The 19,987-nt window shown below is 45.4% G+C and overlaps 1 long non-coding RNA gene across 1 annotated transcript in view; it reads left to right on the top strand.

The window, feature by feature from the left end:
* Positions 1-6,418: 6,418 nt before the first annotated feature.
* Positions 6,419-19,987, top strand: part of LOC148115023 (uncharacterized) — an 84,212-nt gene continuing 70,643 nt past the window's right edge. Inside the window, exon 1 of the long non-coding RNA XR_015731869.1 lies at positions 6,419-6,504. This is a non-coding gene — a long non-coding RNA (uncharacterized LOC148115023). The remainder of the gene's footprint in view (positions 6,505-19,987) is intronic.

The raw sequence follows: 19,987 nt of genomic DNA, 5'->3' as shown, positions 1-19,987 counted from the left end.
TTTTACAGAAGAGGTTGTAGAAAAAATGTTTTTAAAAGAAAAAAAAGGCTCTGCCAATCAGGCAACTGAGATGGGATTGTCAGAGGCTTTTAAAAGCATTTTTTAACAACCATTTCGGCCGAAGAGGTTGTAGAAAAAATGCTTTTAAAAGCCTTTGACGATCCCAGCTGAGTTGCCTGATCGGCAGAGCCTTTTAAAAGCATTTTTTTACGGAAGAAGTTGTAGAAAAAATGGTTTTAAAGTAAAAAAAAAAAAAAGTTGGCCACACCCACCCAGTCACATTACCCCCCCACCAAGCCACTCCCACAGAACCAGTAGTAACAAATTTTACATTTCGCCACTGATCTAGGCAATCTGTTTTCGTTTGAAGGAGACCATCCAAGTTGGATAATGAAGACGATAATAAGAAACGTCGTACAATCAATTGCTGAGTGGAAGGATTTTCTTGTAGCCGTCCTTAGATACGGTGACAGCAATATTGTTCATTGAGGCAGTTTGAAGAAATAAAGGTTAATGATGTATTCTAAATAAAACTCACATTCCGATAAATGTTTTCCCGTTTGTAAAAGATTTCAGTAGTCTTCCCCATCTTCCTTTGTTTCCTTATTTCAAATTCTATCTGTGAATATTCTTGAATATTTTGACTTCAGACTGTCCATTTTTTAAATTATCATTAGATTTTTTTATCCTGCCTTTATTACTTTATAAGTAACTCAAGGTGGCAATCATTCAAATCCCCCTTCCTCCTCCTATTTTCCAACAACCTTGTAAGGTGGGTTGGGTTGAGACAGAGGAACTGGTCCAAAATCACTAAACGCTTTTTTGGCCTAAGGCAGGACTAGAACTCTCCATCTCCTGGTGATTGGCCCAAATCATCCAGTCAGCTTCCTTGCCTAATGTGGCACTAGAACTCACAGGTTCCTGGTGATTGGCCCAAAGTCACCCAGCCCGCTTTCATACCTAAAGTGGGACTAGAACTCTCCATCTCCTGATGATTGGCCCAAGTCATCCAGTCAGCTTATTTACCTAATGTGGCACTAGAACTCACAGTCTCCTGGTTTCTAGGCCAGCATCTTAACTAGTAGACCCAACCGGCTCCCAAATTTTCATGTGATTTCTCTTTTTTCTTCCTTTCTCTGTTATTTTCCTTTCTTTGCCGACAAGCTTGAGGGTGATCGTTTTCCTTGAACATCTTTCTGGAGGTTACAATTCAGGGTTCAGTTCCTCATAAAACCTTTTTTTCCCCTTTCTCAATGTTTTCATCTTTTATTTTCCCCTGGCTATCACGAAAGCTTCTTCTGAAAGCTTCTTGGATTGTTTCCACTTTGAAATTTGGGGAGTTTTTCTTTTCACTTTGGTTTTTATTACGTCTCTCATCTCTTCCCAAAGCAACTCCAGTTCTCTTTTTGAGAGGTAAAGCGTACAGAATCTGTTCCTTTTAAAAAGGTAAAGGTAAAGTTTCTCCTCGCACATATGTGCTAGTCGTTCCCGACTCTAGGGGGCGGTGCTCATCTCCGTTTCAAAGCCGAAGAGCCAGCGCTGTCCGAAGACGTCTCCGTGGTCACGTGGCCAGCATGACTAAATGCCAAAGGGACACGGAACGCTCTTACCTTCCCACCAAAGGTGGTCCCTCTTTTTCTACTTGCATTTTTTACCTGCTTTCGAACTGCTAGGTTGGCAGAAGCTGGGACAAGTAACAGGAGCTCAACCCGTGTACGCAGCACTTGGGATTCGAACTGCTGAATTGCCGACCTTTCGATCGACAAACTCAGCATCTTAGCCACTGAGCCATTGTGTCCCGTTCTTTTTACCGGTCTTATATTCTGACTGAATGTCCTCCAGGTCAACTCTTGTAAGCCCATCCACTCTGTTTAATTTTAAATATTTAACTCCCACCTTTGACACCAATAATTCATGGTCTGTTCCGCCATCTGCACCTGGACATGTTTTGGCTGAGTGAATTGTACTTCTTCCTTTCCTGTTTCTGATTACATAGTTGATTTGATTTTGATGCTGTGCATCCACCGATGTCAAGGTGTAGCACCTGTGGTTGTTGTGTGGTTTGAAGCAGGTGTTTGCAGCGATGAAAGACTGCGCAAAACTTTATTCCTCTCCTGCATTATTGGGTTTATCCATTCTAAATATTCCTCTAAATCCAGATTTCTCCTTTTTTCCCCCCAATAGCAATAGCACTTAGACTTATAGTGCTCTTCATAGTGCTTTTACAGCCCTCTCTAAGCGGTTTACAGAGTCAACCTCTTGTCCCCAAGCGCTCCATGGCTTAGGGCCGGGGTATTTACGAGACCGCCTTCTGCCGCCAATAGCCTCCCACCGGCCAATACGCTCCCACAGAGAGGGACTCCTCAGGGTGCTGTCGGCCAGACAATGTCGGCTGGCGATCCCCAGGGGGAGAGTCTTCTCTGTGGCGGCACCTGCTCTCTGGAACGACCTCTCCCCAGAGATACGCACGATACCAGACCTCTGGACTTTTCGTCGGGCCCCTGAAAACACATCTTTTTCACCTAGCCCGGCTGGCTTGATCCCATCCCTTCAATTTTAATTTGTAATTGGTTTTAACCCGGGTTGTTTTAATTGGATAGCCAAATTATTTAATGTTTTTAAATTGCTTTTAAATTTTATACGTTATGTTTTATCATGGCTGTTCACCGCCCTGAGTCCTGTTGGAGAAGGGCGGTATACAAATAAAATAAAATAAATAAATAAATAAATCTGGGTCCCCATTTTACCCACCTTGGAAGGATGGAAGGCAGAGTCAACCTTGAGCTGGTGAGATTTGAACTGCTGAACTGCAGCTAGCAGTCAACTGAATTAGTCTGCAGTCCTGCATTCTAACCACTGCGCCACCTCAGCTCCTGTGCCTTCTCAACAATTTGCCACATAATTCCTCAGTGTCTTTCACCACTATATATCTACTACAGCAGGGGTGTCAAACTCAAGGCCCGTGGGCCAGATCCACCCCAGGAGACTGTGACTTCCAGTTGCACCTTAGGCATGAAAGCCAACTGGGTGACTTGGGGCCAATCACCAGGAGACCGTGAGTTCTAGTCCCGCCTTAGGCATGAAAGCCAGCTGGGTGAATTTGAACCAGTCTCTTTTTCTCAGCCCAACACACATTATCTAATAATCCTTCCTTCCTTCTCATCTTTTCCTTTTTCCTCAGCCTTCCTCTTAGAGACAAGGCTGTTGTCAGGAAAGGATGAGAAGGAAGGATTATTAGATATGTTTGCCAGTTTAAGGAATTGATACAAATAATTAAATGGTGGGAAATGAATGAATGAATGAATGAATAAATGGATGAATAATGAATGAATGAATAGCAACAAATGAATGAATAAATGAATTAATTAATTAATTAATGAAAATGAATGAATGAATGAATGAATGAATGAAAGAATGAATGAGTGAGTGAGTGAGTGAGTGAGTGAATTGCCATACGCACCAACATGACTGAAGCCTGAAAAACAGGATTTTCAGCATCGAATCTGAGGAAAAAACCTCTTGCTAGAAGAAGTTATAAGAAGCAGGTATGATTTACATGAAGTAGCACAGCTGCCCTACACCAAAAAATCCTCCATGTTACATCGTGGCTATTAGCACATCTTCAGGCAGTAAATTATATAGGTTAATCATGCATTGAGTTAAAAAAAAAGCATTGTTATTGATCGCGAATCTCCCCACATTTCGCTTCAATAAATGACCCCAGCCCCTATATTGAATTATTGAATCTATATCCCTACAGCAGGCAAATTAGACTTTCCCATACTTAATTCATTAACTTTCTTTCCTCTTTCTTTCTTTCTTTCTTTCTTTTCCTTCCTTCCTTCCTTCTTTTCTTCTCTCCTTCCTTCCTTCCTCCTCAAAGACATTACATTTCAACAAGCATTTTAATTTTTTAAGGAAATAATTTGGAATGAATTCTTGAAGACTTTAACCCAATTACTTCCCAGTCTTCTTCAATAGGTTTGAAGGTCCTCTCTCAAGACAGTTTCATTGTTCATTCATTCCAGAAAGTCCATCTTGGAAAATACATCTTGAAAGATTGAAATTTCAGAGAGGGCCCTTTGATTGGCTGTCCTTTCTTTTCTCTCTCATTCTTGCTTTATCCATTCTTCCCTCCCTCCCTCCCTCCCTCTTTCTTTCTTTCTTTCTTTCTTTCTTTCTTTCCTTTCTTCTTTTCTCTCTCACTCTTGCTTTATTCTTCTCTCCCTCCCTTCCACCCCTCTTTCTTTTTTCTTTCTTTCTTTCTTTCATTCTTTCTTTCTTTCTTTCTTTCTTTCTTTCTTTCCTTTCTTCTTTTCTCTCTCACTCTTGCTTTATTCTTCTCTCCCTCCCTTCCATCCCCTCTTTCTTTCTTTCTTTCTTTCTTTCTTTCTTTCTTTCTTTCCTTTCTTCTTTTCTCTCTCACTCTTGCTTTATTCTTCTCTCCCTCCCTTCCACCCCTCTTTCTTTTTTCTTTCTTTCTTTCTTTCTTTCTTTCTTTCTTTCTTTCTTTCTTTCTTTCTTTCCTTTCTTTTTTCTCTCTCACTCTTGCTTTATTCTTCTCTCCCTCCCTTCCATCCCCTCTTTCTTTCTTTCTTTCTTTCTTTCTTTCTTTCTTTCTTTCTTTCTTTCTTTCTTTCTTTCCTTTCTTCTTTTCTCTCTCACTCTTGCTTTATTCTTCTCTCCCTCCCTCCCTCCCTCCCTCCCCCTTTCTTTCTTTCTTTCTTTCTTTCTTTCTTTCTTTCTTTCTTTCTTTCTTTCTTTCTCTTTCTTTCTTTCTTTCTTTCTTTCTTTCTTTCTTTCTTTCTTTTCTTTCTTTTCTGTCTCAATTTTGCTTTATTCTTCCCTCCCTCCCTTCCTTCCCCCCCTCTGTTTCTCTCTCTCTCTCTGTCCCTCACTCCCTATGCTAATGTTGTCCAAATGGTGGCAATATGCAATAAAGCACTTATGCAGAAAGTAAAAATGTGGCCATAAATAATAATAATAAAAAAATTAAAAGCTCAAACTCCGTGGCCTATAATGCATTTTTTATGACAAAACCTCCCTCCCTTTACCTTTCCCAAGTTGTTAAAATCTCTATAACCCCTTGATGTATGTATATTTCCTTGAGGAAGGTGCACTGTGGCTCGCAGGCAGGGTAAGGAACATGTGATAAGGCAGCTGTAGGGTAACAGCCTGTTTTCCCATAAAAAGACAGAATAAATGGGCACATAAATTTGGCATAAACTGTCAACGTGGCAGCTATGCTAACTCCAGCTAAGCTCTGCCCTGGAGCTCTGCTAGCATATGCAGTTTCATTTTTCAAACAATACAGTCAAATTCACAGAGCTCTGGGTCTTGGCAGGGCAAAGCAAAGGCATTGGGGCTTCTGGATACTTCTGTCCCCCAGTGTCCAGCATTTAAGAGATCAAAGTAGGGGAAATATTTGCAGGGGTGTTGTGCAGACATAGATAGCAGAGGTTTCAGGAGAGGTCCTGGCAGACTAAACCAGGCAGACAACTTTCTTTTCCAAACTACTGAGATACTACCATCGGGACACAGTGTGAATGCTAGGTGGCATCAACTGATATTAATGGGATGGGGTGGGGTGGGGTGGGATAGAATAGAATATATTGGGTGGGATAGGATAGGATAGAATAGAATATATGGAATGGAGTGGTATGGAGTGGAGTGGAGTGGAGTGGAGTGGAGTGGAGTGGAGTGGAGTGGAGTGGACTGGACTGGACTGGACTAGACTAGACTAGACTAGAATAGACTAGACTAGACTAGAATAGAATAGAATAGAATAGAATAGAATAGAATAGAATAGAATAGAATAGAATAGAAAATATGGAACGTAACAGAACGGAACAGAACAGAACAGAACAGAACAGAACAGAACAGAATAGAATAGAAAATATGGAGTGAAGTGGAGTGGAGTGGAGTGGAATGGAATGGAATGGAATAGAATAGAATAGAATAGAATAGAATAGAATAGAATAGAATAGAATAGAATAGAATAGAATAGAAAATATGGAACGGAACAGAACGGAACAGAACAGAACAGAACAGAACAGAACAGAACAGAACAGAATAGAATAGAAAATATGGAGTGAAGTGGAGTGGAGTGGAGTGGAGTGGAGTGGAGTGGAATGGAATGGAATGGAATGGAATGGAATAGGAGAGTGGCATATTAAATAAGTTGTGAGCAAAATAGGAGGAGGAGGGAGTATTAAATAAGTTGTGAGGAAAAGAGGAAGAGGACGGCGTATTAAATAAGTCCCTTCTCTTGTTTATAATAGAGAATGAAGGCGAGATATAAATAAAACAGAACCCTAAATAACACACAGCTACAGAGAGTTCTCGTGAGCCTTTCTGTGTGCATTTCTATCCCTGTGTGTTTGTGTGTCTGTGTGTCTGTGTGTGTGTGTGTGTGTGCAGGAAGGGCTCTCTTCCACCGTGTGTCAAAATCCTGGGCCGGGAGAAGAATGTCAATTGAGACTTGCGGAGCTCTCCCATGTAAAGGTTAGCTTTTCAAGTTGTTTAGAAAGGTTTAGAAAGACCTTTCTTTTCCCCCTCTCACAAAGGGAACCGAGTGACTGACCTTTTCAATGTATTGGGTATTGCTTATTTTGATTTGGGGGAACGCCGGGTGTGCTTGGGGATGTGGGGGGAAAGGAGAAATCTTTTGAGCTTGACGTGGGGTTTGGACTGGCTCCAGTTGCCATGTAGCTCCGATTTAGATACGAGAAGGTGTGTGTTTCCGAGGCATTTGCGACTTGGCCCAAAGGACTGAAATGTGTGCGAAAGAATGCCATCTGCTCTCTTCTTTTATTGTTTCCAACCTTCCTCCCTTGCACAGTTTTCCCTGTTTTTTTTTTTTAAAAAGCAAAACAAAACTCCAGAGTTAATTCAATTTAAACATTTAATTTAATGCTTAGCAAATGAAGAAAGAAAAAAAAAACAGAGTAGAGAGACGGGAGGGAAGGAAGGAGGGAGGGAGGAAAAGAAGAAGAGGAAGAAGGCGAAAGTCGGTAGCCTGCTCAGTACTTTATCATAAAGCTCTAATGTGACTCATTTTTTCCCTTAACAAAGAAAGATTCTGTGACATTGCTACTGAAACATATGGAAAGGTATATTCCGTGTAATCTTTCTCAATTAAAGGGGGGAAAATGTCAAATTAGCACTTTATTATGAAGCACTGAGCCAGATTCTAATTTCCTTGCTTCCTCCCTCCCCCTCCCTTCTTCAGCCTTCCTTCCTTCCCTCCCTTCCCCCCTCCCTCCCTCCCCAGCTATCCTTCCTTCCTCCTTCTCTCCCTCCCTCCCCAGCTATCCTCCCTCCCTCCCTCCCTTCCCCAGTTATTTTTCCTTCCTTCCTTCCTTCCTTCCCTTCCTCCCTCCCTCCCTCCCCAGCTATTCTTCCTTCCTCCTTCCCTCCCTCCCTCCCCAGCTATCCTTCCTTCCTCCTTCCCTCCCTCTCTTCCCCAGTTATTTTTCCTTCCTTCCTTCCTTCCTTCCTTCCTTCCTTCCTTCCTTCCTTCCTTCCTTCTTTCTTTCCTTCCTTCCTTCCTTTCTTCCTCCCACCCACCCTTCCTCCCCAGCTATTCTTCCTTTCTCCCTCCCTTCCTTTCTCCCTCCCTCCCTTCCCCAGCTATTCTTCCTTCTTTCCTTCCTTCTTTCCTTCCTTCTTTCCTTCCTTCCTCAAAGACATTACATTTCAACATGCATTTTAAATTTTTTTTAAAGGAAATCGTTTGGATCGAAAATCCTAAAGCCTTTCACCCAATTTCATCCCCATCTTCTTCAGTAGGTTTGGTGGTCCTCTCTTGAAACAGTTTCATTCTTCATTCATTCTAGAAAGCCCGGCTGGGAAAACACAGCTAGAAAGATTGAAATTGCAGATAGGATCCTTTGATTATCCTTCAACATTTTGAAGTTGATTGACATGGACATTGTTGTTCAGCTATGCAATAGAATAGAATAGAATAACAGAGTTGGAAGGGACCTTGGAGGTCTTGTAGTCCAACCCCCTTCCCAGGCAGGAAACCCTACACCACTTCAGACAAATGGTTGTCCAACCTCTTCTTAAAAATTTCCAGTGTTGGAGAACTCACAACTTCTGGAGGCAAATTGTTCCACTGATTAATTGTTCTCACTCTCAGGAAATTTCTCCTTAGTTCTAGGTTGCTTCTCTCCTTGATGAGTTTCCACCCATTGCTCCTTATCCTGCCCTCAGGTGCTTTGGAGAGTAGCTTGACTCCCTCTTCTTTGGGGCAGCCCCTGAGATATTGGAAGACTGCTATCATGTCTCCCCTCGTCCTTCTTTTCATCAAACTAGACATACCCAGTTCCTGCAACCGTTCTTCATATCTTTTAGCCTCCAGTCCCCTAATCATCTTGGTTGCTCTTCTCTTACTCTTTCTAGAGTCTCCACATCTTTTTTACATCATGGAGACCAAAACTGGATGCAGTATTGACTTGTCTTCTTGCTTCTCCTTCCTTCTCGGTTTTCCCAACCTAGGATAATCCCATTTTCTCTGTTCCGGTCTCAGGAAACGATGGAGATATATTTTCACCAGCTGCCATGGCGACCTTCCTTTGGAATCCTGGGAGCATTCCTGAGCCAATACATAATATTCAAGATCGTTCAATGGCTGCTAGTGGAAGCCAGGTTTCCCCCCCCTCTCCTATCCTTTTGTGTATCATAATATAGGTCACCATTCCAGCTGGCTTGAAATACAGATCTTTTTTTCCATTGGCCTAATTAGAAAGCCATTTAAAAACCGATATTGGTCATTCCGTGTAACTTTTGCACTCCCTTTTTTTTTCTTTTTTCTTTTTAATGTGGTGGCATCTGCAACCGCTGTGTAACTAAAAACTAATAACTTCTTTTTTAATTAGTTGAATACATGGCTCTGCGCTCTAACCTCTTCATTGTTCTCTCTCCAATCTATATAGTTATTAAGCCCTGATTTCTCCTCGCGGGTCTTAAAATACCATTGCTTTCTCTTTTGCTCTCTCTGTCTTTCTCTCTCTCTCTCTCTCCCTCGCTCCCTAATACACTGCCCCGGCAAAATTGCATCCAATAAAAAATAAAAAAAGGGGAAAAAAAGAAATGTCTAAAGGTGATTTGAAACACAGTATGAGCAATGCTGGTTTTATTCAGCCATTTATTTTCAAGAGGCATTATCAGGTGGTGTGGAGATGGTGTGTGTGTGGGGGGAGGAGGGGTGAATCTCAAATTCCTTGGTGTTTCTGTACTGGAAAAAAAAGCAGGAAATTGAGATTTTAAAAGGAATGGATCCATATTGTTGTTGTTTGATTGCCCCAAAGAATATAAATTTTAAAAGCTGATCATCTCTAAAGCCTGTGGATTTGCTTTGGGTCAAAAGAGAGCGGAAGGGTTACGAATTCACACTTCATCACTTCATCACTTTCAAGAAGAGATTGGACTGCCATTTGTCAGAAATGGTGTAGGGTCTCTTGCTGAGTGGCCGGTTGGACTAGATGACCTATAACAGTGATGGCTAAACTTTTTTTCCCTCTGGTGCCAAAAACGTGTGTGCGCGCACAATAGCATGTGAATGCGTGCCCACACCCATAATGCAATGGATGACTGCCCCCCCTGCGCATGGGCACGCATGACCCCCTGCCCCCCGTTTTGGGCCTAGCAGACTTCCCTGAAGCCTCCGGAGGCCGGAAACAGCCCATTTCCGGACTTCCAGTAGGCTCATTTTTCACCCTCCCCAGGCTCCGGAGGCTTTTCTGGAGCCTCCAGGAGGATGAAAACAGCCTCCCCTGGTGCCGGAGACCCTTCGAAGGCTGGAAATGGCCCGTTTCTGGGCTTCCAGTAGGCTCGTTTTTCGCCCTCCCCAGGCTCCGGTGGCTTTTCTGGAGCTTCCAGGAGGATGAAAACAGCCTCCCATGGTCTGCCGGAGACCCTTCAAAGGCTGGAAATGGCCCGTTTCTGGACTCCCAGTACTTTTGGGAGGCCTGTTTTTCGCCCTCCCAGAGCCTCCATGCGAGCCCTGTAATTCCCTGGCATCCAAAATGGGCCGCATGGAGACTCCTGGGATGGGCGGGGCAGCATGGGCAAGCGTGCATGTCTCCTGCATGTGTGGCAGAGCCCCAAAAATCAGCTGGCTGGCTGGAGGCGCGAGTGTATTTGCGGTGGAGCTGACCTAGGGCAACGGCAAATGGCTCCACGTGCCACCTGTGGCACGCGTGCCATAGGTTCACCATCACGAACCTATAAGATCGCTTCCAGCTCTGTTAATCTAAATTAGACCCAAGCTAATAAGTATTCCAGGATTTGAGGGGCTGCCACAAAGAAGAGGGGATCAGTTTATGGAGTATGCCTAGTCTAATAAAAAGAAGGACTAGGGGGTGACATGATAGCAGTGTTCCAATATTTGAGGGGCTGCCACAAAGAAGAGGGAGTCAAACTATTCTCCAAAGCACCAGAAGGCAGGACAAGAAACAAAGGATGGAAACTAATCAAGGAGAGAAGCAACCTAGAACTAAGGATAAATTTCCTGACAGTGAGAACAATTAATCAGTGGAACAACTTGCCTCCAGAAGTTGTGAATGCTCCAACACTGGAAGTTTTAAAGAAGAGGTTTGATAACAATTTGTCTGAAGTGGTGTAGGGTTTCATGCCTAGGCAGGGGGTTGGACTAGAAGACCTCCAAGGTCCCTCCCAACTTTCTTATTCTGTTATCATACATCGTTTCAGAAAGCTTCATCAGTGCTAGAAGGGAGTGGGGCTTGTGGAGAGGAGGACAAGGAAGAGAAGGAAGAGGAGGAGGAGGAAGAGGAGGAGGGGGAAGAGGAGGAGGAGGAGGAGGAGGAGGAGGAGGAGGAGGAGGAGGAGGAGGAGGAGGAGGATGAGGAGGAGAGAAGGACTGTGAAGTCCTTGGTACTCTGTGAGCTTGGTGGTTTTCTTGCAGATGTTTCATGATCCAACTAGTTAACATCATCAGAGCTAGAAGGGAGTGGGGCTTGTGGAGAGGAGGAGAAGGAGGAGGAGGAAAAAGGGGAGGAGGAGGAGGAAAAAGGAGGAGAAAGAGGAGGAGGAGGAGAGAAGGACTGTGGGGTCCTCGGTACTCTGTGAGCTTGGTGGTTTTCTTGCAGACATTTCATGACCCAGCTAGGTAACATCATCCGTGCTAGAAGGAAGTGGGGTTTATGGAGAAGAAGAGGAGGAGGAGGAGGAGGAGGAGGAGGAGGAGGAGGAGGAGGAGGAGGAGGAGGAGGAGGAGGAGGAGGAGGAGGAGGAGAAGGAGGAGGACTGTCGGGTCTGTGAGCTTGGTGGTTTTCTTGCAGAATTTCATGACCCAGCTAGGTAACATCATCAGTGCTGGTGGGGAGTGGGGTTTGCTCTCAGTTGAGAGTAAAAGAGAGCAAGCCCTACTCCTTACTAGCACTGATGACGTTACCCCGTTTGAGTAATGAAACGTCTGCAAGAAAACAACCAAGCTCAAAGAGCACCGAAGACCCCCTCATGCAGAACATAACTCATCATAAATGCCATGGATGGATTGATATCCAAAATGCCTTTGTGAACTTGTGAACGATTGTGAAGCTGATCTTTCACCCACCATTAAGGCTCCAGTTATGACATGCAGAGAACGCTCAGCTTGTAAAATGAGAGGTTGCCTGTAGCTATTCCAGCTCAAGCTGCGATCCGCTGTTTTTTTATTGATTGATTGATTTTATTTTATTTAAAACATTTATATAGCCGCCCATTTTTCAACCCGCTCCGGGCAGCTGCTCATCAAAAACTAGAAGACATACAAAATCATTTTTTTAAAAAAACTATAAATTTCCACCTGGGGGGAAAACATAAAACATGAAAACCATCAAACGCTGGTGCCAAAATCTTTGTCAATCTGCCATCCTCTGATCTTCTCCCAACACTTTTGGAAAAAGCTAGGTTTTTTTTTTCTTTTTAATGCCTTGACCCAAAGGTCCATTTTTTCTTTTTCTTTCTTTTTTTTTTTTAAATTTGATTTATATGCCGCCCTTCTCCGGAGACTCAGGGCGGCTTACAATGCGTTAAGCAATAGCCTTCATACTTTTGTATATTTATACAAAGTCAGCTTATTGCCCCCACAAACTGGGTCCTCATTTCACCTACCTTTGAAAGGATGGAAGTCTGAGTCAACCTTGAGCCTTGGCGAGATTCGAACCTGCAGTAAATTGCAGGCAGCTGTGTTAATAACAGGGTGCTTAGACCACTGTACTATCAAGGCTCTTTTAATTAATTAATTAATTAAATTAACTAATTAATTTAATTAATTTAATTGTTTTTTTAATTAAAAAACAAACTTTATTAAACTTAAAAAGATAAAATGCAGTATATACAGAATACATTTATATTAATCCAAACAGCAATACTTACTCATAGCAAAATATAGAAAAAGAAAAGAAAAGAAAAAAAGAAAACACAGAAAACAAAATATAGAAAGGTCCATTTTTTCAAAAGGCAACTGGACTTTCTTTTTCCTTGAAGATGTTTCGCTTCTCATCCAAGAAGCTTCTTCAGTTCTGACCGAAGGGTGGAAGATGGAAGGATTTATATTCCTTGCAGTCATCTGGTTGTTCATAAGTAGAAGAGAATTGTTGTGGCCCCGCCCCCTGAGCCTATCTCATCGGAGGAAGAAAGCTCCGAACATGAGGAAGAGGAGTCAGCCAGGCCTCCCTCTCCAGGCCCCTCCCCTCTGGCACTGTCTCAGGTGCCGGCCGAGGGAGAGGAGATTAGCCAGGAGCCAGGTGTCTCGGATGAGAGCGAGGAAGGAGAGCCGTCATTCCTGGTTGCCCGCCAACGAAGGCGTGATAAACGGTTGCAGCAGTTAAGGAGGCGTGCTAGGGATTAGAACTGAGTCACTGGACCACACCCCAGAGACTATATAAGAGAGGGTGGTGGCTGGTAAAACTCCGTGACGAACAAAAACTAACTCTGGCTAGTCACTTGAACAACGTTTGAAGCTGCCGAAGGGATATTGTTTTGCTGGACTATTTGCAATGCGTATGTAATTTTATGTTATCTGTTGCAGTAAAATCTCTTGGCAGACGGTGCTTATATCGTTGCCAAGTTTGAGATAACGACCTGTGTGCGTGCCAAGTACTTTCTTAACCCTCGGCTGGCTGTGTTTGTGTGTGTGTGTAGACGGGGACAGATCAAGAATGAGCTGGAAGGGACCTTAGAGGTCTTCTAGTCGAGCTCCCTGCTCAAGCAGGAGAACCTATACCATTTCAGATAAGTGGCTGTCTACAGCAGCGATGGCTAACCTTTTTGTTGTCATGTGCCAAAAGCAGGGGGAACGTGGGGGGGTCGCGTGCGTGCATGCCCACACCCATAATTCAATGCATCCTGCACCCCGCACGTGTGCGCATGACCCTCCCGCGCTCCCCCACTTTTGGCACATGATGGCATGGTGGGCCCGGTAGGCCCATTTTTCACCCTCCCCATGCTCAGAAGCTTTCTTGGCTCCAGAGCCTTTCTAGGAGCCTGGGGAGGGCGAAAACGGCCTCCCCCACACACCCCCGGAGGCCCTCCGGAGGCCAGAAACGGCCTATTTGCCAACTTCCGGTGGGACCGGAAGGCCCGTTTTTTACTCTCCCCAGGCTCCAGAGCATTTCTAGGTGCCTGGGGAGGACAAAAACAGCCTCCGCCCCAGAGGCTGGAAACAGCCTGTTTCCCGACTTCTGATGGGACCGGAAGGCCCAAAAATCAGCTGGCTGAGCTAGGGCAATGTTCGTGTGCCCACCAATATGGCTCCGGGTGCCACCTGTGGCACTCGTGCCATAGGTTCACCATCACGGGTCTCGAGTCTTTTTAAAAACCTCCAGTGATGAAGCACTCACAATTTCTGAAGGCAAACCGTTCCACTGGTTAATTGTCCTCACTGTTAGGAAGTTTCTCCTTAATTCCAGGTTGCTTCTCCCTCTGATTAGTTTCCAACCATTGTTTCTTGTCCTGCCTTCTGGTGCTTTGGAGAATAATTTGTCCCCCTCTTCTTTGTGGCAGCCTCTCAAATACTGGAAGACTGCTATCATGTCACCCCTAATTCTTCTTTTCTTTAGACTAGCCAGACCCAAATGCTGCAGCCATTCTTCATATGGTTTAGTCTCCAGGCCTTTTGTTAAGGATATTGTTGTTGTGTTACCAACCAGCAGAGTGTAGAGCACAGAGAAACGTTGCTGAGAGCAATGAATAAAAGATGTGCAAACTGGTTTAACAAAAGTTTACTTTATAGTGAAAAAACAATCTCATAGTCTTCTTCTTACCACACAAACAGTAGTTGGTGAGAATAACAAACTCACTCTGGTTCACCAACCACAATGGTAGCAGATCCATCCAACGATGATAGCACAATGATAGCAACTCCACACACTGTGGTAGCTTATCATCAACCGAATACGTTACAGTACCTTTCTTAAATAAGTTTACAACTAGTGATTATCTAATTACAGCATGACTCAGCATTACAACGAATCAGCAGTAAAACTTTAAAGTCACACAATACATATTCATATTAAAGTCACAGAACACATATATTGCCTGGACAACTTGTTAGGCTCAATCCATATCCTAACACCCTTGATCAGCTTAGTTGATCTTCTCTGAGCTTTTTCCGAAGTCTCAACATCTTTTTTGTGTGTGGTGTGGTGACCAAAATGGGTTGCAGTATTCCAGGTGTGATCTTACAAAGGGTTTTATAAAGCAGTACTAATACTTCACATGATCTTGATTCTATGCCTCTCTTTATACAACCAGGATTGTATTAGCTTTTTTTGGCTGCTGCCGCACACGGCTGGCTCATATTCAAGCGATCGTCCACTAAGGACTCCAAGGTCCCTCTGTTTTTGAGCCAGGTCTCCCCTAATCTGTACTTATACTTTTGATTTTTTTCCCCTGCCTAAATGTAAAACTTTACTTTTCTCCATGTTAAAATCAGGGGTGAAATGCTCCCGGTTCAGACCGGATTGCCCGATCTGGTAGCGATGGAGGCCGATGATTCGGAGAACCAGTAGCAAAAATCCCTGCCCTCCCCCCATGCCCAGCTGAGCCGCACGATCATCAGAGGCTTTTTTTTTTCTTTTAAATGCTTCTGACAATCCCAGCTGAGTTGCCTGATCGGCAGAGGCATTTTTTCTTTTAAAAGCCTCTGACGATCCAAGCAGAGTTGCCTGATCGGCAGAGGCATTTTTTCTTTTAAAAGCCTCTGACGATCCAAGCGGAGTTGCCTGATCGGCAGAGGCATTTTTTCTTTTAAAAGCCTCTGACGATCCAAGCGGAGTTGCCTGATCGGCAGAGGCATTTTTTCTTTTAAAAGCCTCTGACGATCCCAGCTGAGTTGCCTGATCGGCAGAGGCATTTTTTCTTTTAAAAGCCTCTGACGATCCCAGCTGAGTTGCCTGATCGGCAGAGGCATTTTTTCTTTTAAAAGCCTCTGACGATCCAAGCGGAGTTGCCTGATCGGCAGAGGCATTTAAAAAGAAAAAAAAAGCCTCTGCCGATCAGGCAACTCAGCTGGGATCATCAGAGCCTTTTGAAAGCATTTTTTTACAACCTCTTCGCCGAAGAGGTTGTAGAAAAAATGGTTTTAAAAGTTAAAAAAAAAAATTGGCCATGCCCTCCAAGTCACATTACCCCCCCTCCCACCAAGCCACGCCCACAGAACCAGTAGTAACAAATTTTAGATTTCACCACTGCTTAAAATTCATTTTGTTGGATAGGGCCCATCGTTGAAGCCTGTCAAGTTCTTTTTGGATCCTGAGCTTGTCTCCTGGGATGTTGGCGATTCCTGTCAGTTAAGGCCACTTGGAGATTTATCTGCATCGTCAGGGTCACCTGAATAGTGCAAATGAGTGTGTAACCTTCTTGGAACTGGTGAAAGGACTATGTTGTAAACACGAGATGGGTGGTGTCGTATCCCTCCCCCTCTGTTGAGAGAGGGCTGTTTAATTTTAACGTAGATGGCTCCTTTGACCCCTCTTTCAAACCAGCTCTCTATCCAGAATGTGGACTTTGCTGTCTTCAGAAGACTGTATTTCAAATGCAGATGGGCTACTGAAACTTGTCCTGGTCAAGGTTCTCTCCATTCAGTCAAGAACTGAAGAAGTTTCTTGGTTGAGAAGCAAAACGCCTGGAGAGTAGTTGGAGGACCAGCCGCTCCGAATCTGACCGAACACTGGTGAGGTCTCATATTAAGACCTACCTAGTGGTGATAAAAGCGGCAAAAACTAGCTATTTTGCCACTCTTATCACGTCATCAGATAATCGCCCGGCCGCCCTGTTTAGGGTGACCTGCTCCCTCCTCCATCTGGAAGTGCGGGATGATCCCTTGCAGGGCTGAGCTGAGGATTTTGTGCAGTATCTGTATGACAAAATCGCTCAGATTTGGGAAGGGCTGGCCTCTGACTGGGTATGTCCGGACGGGATGACTGAGGCAGGTCTTGAGAGTGTTATCTGGGAGGAGTTCGATCCTGTGGCTCCCGAGGACATGAACAGGGTCCTGGGATAGCTGAACACGACCACATGTTTATTGGACCCGTGTCCCTCCTGGTTGGTACTGGCTTCCCGGGAGGTGACACGAGGCTGGCTCCAGAAGATTGTTAATGCTTCTTTGAGTGAGGGGGTCCTGCCGACCGCTTTGAAAGAAGCGGTTGTGAGGCCCCTCCTCAAGAAGCCCTCTCTGGATCCGGCTGTTTTGGCTAATTACCGTCCAGTCTCCAACATTCGCTTCGTTGCGAAGGTTGTTGAGAGTGTGGTGGCGCAACAGCTTCCCCGGTACCTGGATGAAGCTGTCTATCTAGACCCGCTCCAGTCCGGCTTCCGGCCTGGGCACAGCACAGAAACGGCATTGGTCGCATTGGTGGATGATCTCTGGAGGGCTCGGGATAGGGGTTGCTCCTCTATCCTGGTCCTGTTAGACCTCTCAGCGGCTTTTGATACCATCGACCATGGTATCATGTTGCACCGGCTGGCGGGGTTGGGAGTGGGGGGCACCATTCTGTGGTGGTTCTCCTCCTACCTCTCTGACCGGTCGCAATCTGTGTTGACAGGGGGGCAGCGGTCGACCCCGAGGCACCTTGCTTGTGGGGTGCCACAAGGGTCGGTCCTCTCGCCCCTTCTGTTCAACATTTATGTAAAGCCGCTGGGTGAGATCATCTGTGGCTTCGGGGTGGAGTTCCATCAGTACACTGATGACACCCAGCTGTACATCTCCACCCCAGGCCACCCCAACGATGCCCTTGAAGTAATGTCCCAGTGCCTGGAGGCCGTGCGGGCCTGGATGGGGAGAAACAGGCTCTGACTCAACCCCTCCAAGACCGAGTGGCTGTGGCTTCCGGCGTCCCGATATAGCCAGCTGATGCCATCGCTGGCTATTGGGGGTGAATCACTCGCCCCCACGGAGAGGGCTCGTAACTTGGGCGTCCTCCTGGACACACGGCTGTCTTTAGAAGATCATTTGACGGCCGTGGCCAGGGGGGCTTTTTATCAGGTTCGCCTGATACGCCAGTTGCGCCCCTTTCTAGATCGGGACTCCCTACGCACAGTCACTCAGGCACTCGTCACTTCCTGCCTGGACTCTCTACATGGGGCTCCCCCTGGGGTGCACCCGGAGGCTCCAGCTGGTCCAGAACGCAGCCGCGCGGGGAATTATGGGGGTGACGAGGCGCTCCCATGTGACACTTCTCCTGCGCGAGCTGCACTGGCTCCCGGTGGTCTTCCAGGTGCACTTCAAGGTGTTGGTGACCACCTTTAAAGCGCTCCATGGCTTAGGGCCGGGGTACTTACGAGACCGCCTTCTGCCACCAATAGCCTCCCACCGGCCAGTACGCTCGCACAGAGTGGGCCTCCTCAGGGTGCCGTCCACCAGACAATGTCAGCTGACGACTCCCAGGGGGAGAGTCTTCTCTGTGGCGGCGCCCACCCTCTGGAACAACCTCCCCCCAGAGATACGTACAATAACAGACCTCCGGATTTTTCGTCGGGCCCTGAAAACCCATTTATTTCAACTAGCTGGGCTGGCTTGAGTTAAATTCTAAATTGATTTTAAATTGGATTGTTTTAATTTATGACCAAAATATTTAATTATTTTAAACTGTTTTTAAATTTTGTATGTCCTGTTTTTTACTTGGCTGTTCACCGCCCTCAGTCCTATTTGGAGAAGGGCGGTATAGAAATTGAAACAAACAAATAAATAAATAAATAAATAAATAAAACTCATCAAGGAAAAAAAAAATCCAGTTGCCTTTTGAAAAAACACTTTTAGGACAACCAGGACCTGGATGACAGAGACTCTCCATAGATGTTTTTAAAGCTTTATGGAAGACTAAAAAGGAAAAGGCCCAGGAGTGGGATTCAGCCGGTTCAGACCGGTTCAGGAAAACCGGATACTAATTTTATATCTGGTTCGCCGAACCGGTAGTTGCAAGGACTTGCTGGCCCTGCCCACCCCACCCCACCCCTCCTAGGAGTCTCCACACGGCCTGTTTTGAATGCCAGGTAAGTGCAGGGCCCACATGGAGGTGCTGGGAGGGCTAAAAATGGGCCTCCCAGAAGTTCCGGAACTCTGGAAATGGGCTCATTTCCGGCCTCCAGAGGGCCTCTGGAGTATGGGGGACAGTGCTGGGTTCCTCCTGGTTCAGCATGGTTCTGCCGAGCTGGTAGTGGTGACGATATGACGTCACCGAACTGGTTCTGCCCCCCCTGCCCCCCCACCCCCACCCCGCATTATTCTTACCTTTTATTTGGCCCCACCCCCAATCTATTGCTGCCTCCTGAGTCCCAGCTGATCGGCTAGAAGGAAAAAGCTGTTTAAACTCTTGTCGCGGGGCTTCAAAGGTCCGCCCTACAGCTGATCAGTGTTAAAAGGCAGTGTGGTGGTAGACCAGTGCCTCCAAAAACAAATGAGTAGACTGGTGCCTGCAAAAATAAATGGGTAGACCGGTGCCTCTAAAAACAAATGAGTAGACTGGTGCCTGTAAAAATACATGGGTAGCCCAGTACCTCCAAAAACAAATGAGTAGACTGGTGCCTGTAAAAATACATGGGTAGATCAGTACCTCCAAAAAACAAATGAGTAGACCAGTGCCTGCAAAAATAAATGGGTAGACAGGTGCCTCCAAAAACAAATGAGTAGACTGGTGCCTGTAAAAATAAATGGGTAGACCGGTGCCTCTAAAAACAAATGAGTAGACCGGTGCCTGCAAAAACAAATGGGTAGACCGGTGCCTCTGCAAGCAGTTAAAAGCCTGGTAGACCTGCTAAATCCTAAAGAATTGTCACATGACCATCGAGCCACGCCCACAAAATAAGTCACGCCCACAGAACCGGTAGTAAAAATTTTTTAGAACCCACTCCTGATGGGGGAGGCCATTTTCGCTCTCCCGGAGGTTTGAGGAAAGCCTCTGGCGCCTGGGGAGGGCAAAAACAACCCCTCCTGCCACCATGGTGCAATAGGCTGAGTAGGCCACATCCACCATGACCACCCAGCAACCGGGCAGAGAACTGGTTGCTAAAATTTTTGAATCCCACCTCTGGAAAGGCCTGATAAATTTAAGGGGGAGAGAGATCCATGGGGCAGGGGCTGCCACAGAAAACGCCTGCTTCCCAGCTCCCATCCGATGTTCAAATTTGCTAGCAGGGAAAAGGTAAGAAAGAGGGCTGGATGAATTTGGAGAGCTGATTATAATAAAAGAAAATATTTGTAAGCTCAGGGTAGGAATCCTTTGTGCTCTCCGAGCTTGGTTGTTTTCTTGCAAAAGGAGGAGAAAAAAAAAAAGAGCTAGCATTGATTTTATTTCCTATGGCGTAACAGAATACAGCATTAAGTTGTTGTTGTTTTTTTATCCTGCTGCTTTTTTTCTCACTGGGAGATCCTTGTGAGGTCCAGCGGCTGGAATAAATAGACTATTTAGCTGGGATAAAATCACGTTGCCCAGGGTGCGCCACAAGGAGGCCAGCCTATATTGCATCCCAGGAGCATGGA

Source organism: Pantherophis guttatus, chromosome 2, assembly GCF_059756535.1.
Source record: "Pantherophis guttatus breed Tessera chromosome 2, ASM5975653v1, whole genome shotgun sequence".
Taxonomy (NCBI): Eukaryota; Metazoa; Chordata; class Lepidosauria; order Squamata; family Colubridae; genus Pantherophis; species Pantherophis guttatus.
The sequence above is the reverse complement of the archived record's forward strand: the minus strand, read 5'-3'. Positions and strand labels throughout refer to the sequence as shown.